At 43.6% G+C, this 4,689-nt stretch overlaps 1 non-coding gene across 1 annotated transcript; it reads right to left on the bottom strand.

Moving 5' to 3' along the window:
- Positions 1–2,685: 2,685 nt before the first annotated feature.
- On the bottom strand, positions 2,686–2,757 carry TRNAM-CAU (transfer RNA methionine (anticodon CAU)). Its single transcript has one exon. It is a non-coding gene; the product is annotated as a tRNA-Met (tRNA).
- Positions 2,758–4,689: the final 1,932 nt, after the last annotated feature.

The following is a 4,689-nucleotide window of genomic DNA, read 5'->3' as shown; positions in this document are numbered from 1 at the left end:
TAGTGACCGAAACTGATTTGTATTCCTGAACCACAATTTTCAGATATCTCGATCCTCGAACTATTGAAACCGGTGCAATTTAACTCCCTTGGTGGTTTTGGACGGTGGTTTTGCTGACGTAATTTTTTTGTGTGTGAATGACAAATGGGTCCTGTCACATCAACACCACATGGGATGAAGACCAGGTCAACATAAAAAAATTGTGTCCCATAATTCTAATTCTAATGCTACATAAGTGCCACGTGGGATGAAAACTAGGTCAACACCGCCACATCCTCCACACAATTTTTTTTTGTAGGAATGACAAATGGGTCCCATAATTCTAATGCCACATAAGCGTTACGTCAATGCCACGTGGGATGAAGACATGGTCAACACCGACACATCAGCAAAACCGTCATGAGAGTCAAATTGCACTGGTTTTAATAGTTCGGGGATCGAGATATCCGGTATTATGGTTGAGAGATACGAATAAGATTCGGCCACTGGTTAAGGGAGTCAAAGTGGACTTACTAAAGAAAGACTGGCCACGTGCAACCAAAACCAAACCAAAAGGAATAAGTTTATTTTATCTCCATCATCTTTTCCCTTGGTCGAATCGCATCCCTCAACCGAAAAACTAGTATAATGTATCCGCCAGCTAGTTCGCTTGAGGACATATTATGAAGACTCCCGTGTCGCTTGGGAGGTGACCGTTGCTGAGGCCCGCTCCCCCTACGCGCACACCACCTCGCCACCGCTGGCGGTGCCGCCGGCGGCGCCTCCCTCCCATCACGACCTCCCTCCATCCTCACCTTCTTCCTTTCTCTCTTTTCCTTTTCCAGTTCCAAAACTCTTTTTCTCGGCAACTCGTCTCTCGACCCTGTTGCAGCCAACGGCAATGACAATCGGCCGTGGTGGTGGGCGGCCGATAGATCTGCCTCCTACCACGCCCCTCCTCCCCTTTGGTCCCGTCGAAGTTGGAGCCTGTCAATAGTTTGTTGCTTTCGCCCTATATCAAATACAATAGGTTCCTCAACTGACAAAATCGGTGCTAATAAGGTCCCAAGGTGGTTTCGGTCGATATGACATCTACATGGCTAGTTTGACTTGATCCTTGTCATACGTGGCGACGACATGGCACTGGAAGCAAAATGTAAAAATTAAAATTAAAACAAAAATTGTGGAACCCACATGTCATCGAGTGTTTGGTTAAAAATAAAAGAATGACAGTGGGACCCATGGCCACCCCTCTCTTTCCCCTCTTCTCTCCCCTCTTTCTCTCTCCCCCTTTCCTTGTCTTCGTCACCGTAGAGCTAGGACAGCGCCTGCGGCTGCCACTGCGAGCGAGGAGAGAACGTTGACGGCGAGAAGTAAGCTCGCGGCGCCGGAGACTCGGTCGCGGGGCTGGTCGAAGGGAGCGGCGAGGAAGGTGACACTAAGGCCCGCTCGTCATGGTCGGCAAGCCGCAAGCACGGCATGCGGGCGACAGACCAAGGAAGGCAATGATGAGAGGAGGTGGACCACGAACTGGCACAACGAGCGGCGGTGGTGGAGCCGGTCAAGGTGAGCGGTGATGGTGTTGCAGGCGTCGAGCAGCGTGACCCCTCTTCCCCTCCGCCGTAGCAACCTTCCCTGCCGCCGCTGTAGCTAGGGCTGGATCCGCTAGAGAGTGCACTGCCGCTAGGCATGGTGACGTCAATGCCCTTTGTGTGGCCATCGTTGCTAGATCCGATAGAGAACTCGACAACCCTCCTTCTTCGCACGTACTCACTGGCCTCCTAACCTCCTCCCTCTCTGCGCACTCGTCGGCCTCATCACCGCCTCCCTCTCCGTGCGCGCTTGCTGGCCTGCCCGCCTGCTCGTCGGCCTCCCCGCGTCCTCCCTCTCCTCTCGCTCGGACCAGCCGCTCCACCCCCGACGGTCGCCGCACCCCGCTCCTTTTCCCGCCCTGTCACTAAAGAAGGAGATGAAGCAGGCTCAGCGGGTGATTGGCAATACAACATGCAAAGAGGTCGCTCCTCCTTGAAGCAGCGGTCGTCGACATTGGAGCCCCTTCCTCGCCAGTCGCCAACAGCAGCCACCGACGGCCACCACCAGTCCACCACAGCCGTGCGCGGGGGCGAGAGAGGTTGGGGACATGCGCATCTAGCGTTCATCCGCTGCTTGGGTTAGCTCCTCCAATCTATCCTCCATTGCTGTGGGGAAGGAGGAGGGGAAGAGGGGAGAAGGAGAAGGGAGGAGATAGAGAAGAGGGAGGATGAGGTGGAGGAAGTGGACCCATTGACATGGATCCCACTATTTTTTAATCTTATTGTTTCATTGATATATGGGCCCACATATTTTGTTTTAATTTTTTAATTGTTAAAATTTGCTTCATGTGCCACGTCAATGGCTCGTTAGATGGACTGAGTCAAATTAGCCACGTAGGTGTTATGTTAGCTAAAACCACTGTCCAAATCGCTTTGATACCTATATTGCACTAGTTTTGTAAGTTGGGGGATTGGTTGTGACATATTTTTCAGTTCAAGGATGAAGAGAAGGACCGACAATAAACTTATTCCAATAGAAAATGGAAAAAGACGACCCATCTGCATCCAAAACAAAAGTAAGGAATAAAGGGACCCAAAATGATCTTATTGCTATAGAAAAAAATGGAAAAAGACGACCCATCTGCATCCAAAACGAAAGTAGGAAAAATAAAAATATCAGAGCCAGGTTTCGATCCTGGGACCTGTGGGTTATGGGCCCACCACGCTTCCGCTGCGCCACTCTGATGGCTGTGATGTTATTTCAATTCTTAGTATTAAGTATATGACCAGCACGCGTCCAGTAAAAGAAGTTGCTTCAACCTATCAAATAAATACATTTTTAAAATTTACAATAATTAAATTTAATAAATTATGTGCTAATAGCATTTTTTTTGTTTTCCATATTCTACCTTTATGTTCAATTCATTGGAAAAGAACGTCACCATTTTTTCTCCAGGATAAACACTCCAACAGAACTAGGAAATTTTTAGTAAACTTATGCAATACACTTTCATAATATGAAATTAGTGTTTATAAGTATTTTTGTAAAATATATACTCCCTCCCTGATAAGTTCTAAATAAAAAAATCATACACATAAAACACACACACACAAATCACAAATCGACTATATAGGACTTCCTCCGTTTCATACTATAAGACGTTTTGACTTTTTTTCCTAGTCAAACTTATTTAAGTTTGACTAAATTTATAGAAAAATCTAGTAGCATTTTTAACACAAAACAAACTTATTATCAAACTATATTCAATGCTAGATTTAGTTTAACTAATTTGATAATTGAGATGTTGCTAATTTTTTAGTAAATTGCATCGCCGATACACGAACTTGGTAGGTGGGTGCAATCTAGTACACGAACTTGTAAAATGCTCGTTTTGGTGCATAAACTTGTCTGGTGCGTGCGGAGGAAGGCGAAAAGGAAATAACATGGCTAATCTTACTGACTTAGGGGCTCATCAGAATACTATGTAAACATATATCTAATAAGGTTGCTATTAGATAAACACATCTTCAATAAAAATAGAATGGGATATGGTGATCGTAGAAAATGATAAAAAAAAACCGAGCAATGATATAAGGGTTATAAATATATGAAATTCATCACTTCCGTGATGAAGGATAAAGTATAGATCAAATTTATAAATATTACATGTCTTATGCATACTCATTACACGTATGCACATCATATCCTAATCAACACCAGCTTTGCAAAATTAACATTGTGAAGCTATTTTAGTCCTCATTCGCACAAACTAGACAAGTTCGTGTACCAAAACGAGTATTTTACAAGTTTATGTATTAAATTGTACCCACCTATTAAGTTTGTGTACTACCAATGCAATTTACTCCTAATTTTTTCTATAAACTTAGTCAAACTTTACTATAGTTGCAATAAAAGAATTATCTCCTTTATTATATTGTGTTCGTAGTTTATATACTAGTTCACTAGTTATGTGTTCCAGAAATAGATTATACTTCATTAATACAAATTCACTTGATTAGACTAGTCGATTTACGTTACGATAACGATCTAATGATCTTAATGGGCTGCACTAGTTCTAACTTGTTCATCCGAAGGGTTTCAAAGGGGAATTAGTGATATTATTTATTAACATAAGTATGATGCTTAGGTTAGTTAAATGTAGTTGGATGCGGGTATGTCCCACAGAAAATGAGATAGGCGGTAGGTGGTGACAGCCCTGTCTGTCCTTTATACTCCTCCAAGTCTGGTATGATGAAAGAGTTCGTAAAATGTCATAACCATACTGGCGGACCAACAGGGAGTGGTCTCTCGGTAGTATCTGGGTATATAGAACTAAGTCCTAGCATTGTAAACATGTATGTGCTAAGTGTACAGTAAACATTAGCAATATAGAAGAATATATGAATCTTAGCTTTCTATAATTCTTCTCCACTGCCTAGTGTACCATTATTAGATGAATCTTCGTCGTCTTCCCTATAGAAATATAAATACGATACATTTGGAATACTCCTGGATGAAATGTTACAGCAGTATTCATGCGCTTACGAATTTATATGTGATTGTAAGAAATACCAACATTAAGTTTGCGAAAGGAAAGGGCAATGAGATTGGAGCAGTGATAGGAAGGGCCCCCACTCCACCACTGCCACCATTGTGGGTCCTGAGCTCCACCTCTGT

Source organism: Oryza sativa, chromosome 6 (assembly GCF_034140825.1).
Source record: "Oryza sativa Japonica Group chromosome 6, ASM3414082v1".
NCBI classification, from domain to species: domain Eukaryota; kingdom Viridiplantae; phylum Streptophyta; class Magnoliopsida; order Poales; family Poaceae; genus Oryza; species Oryza sativa.
Note: the sequence above shows the minus strand (reverse complement) of the source record. Positions and strands in the feature narration are given on the sequence as shown.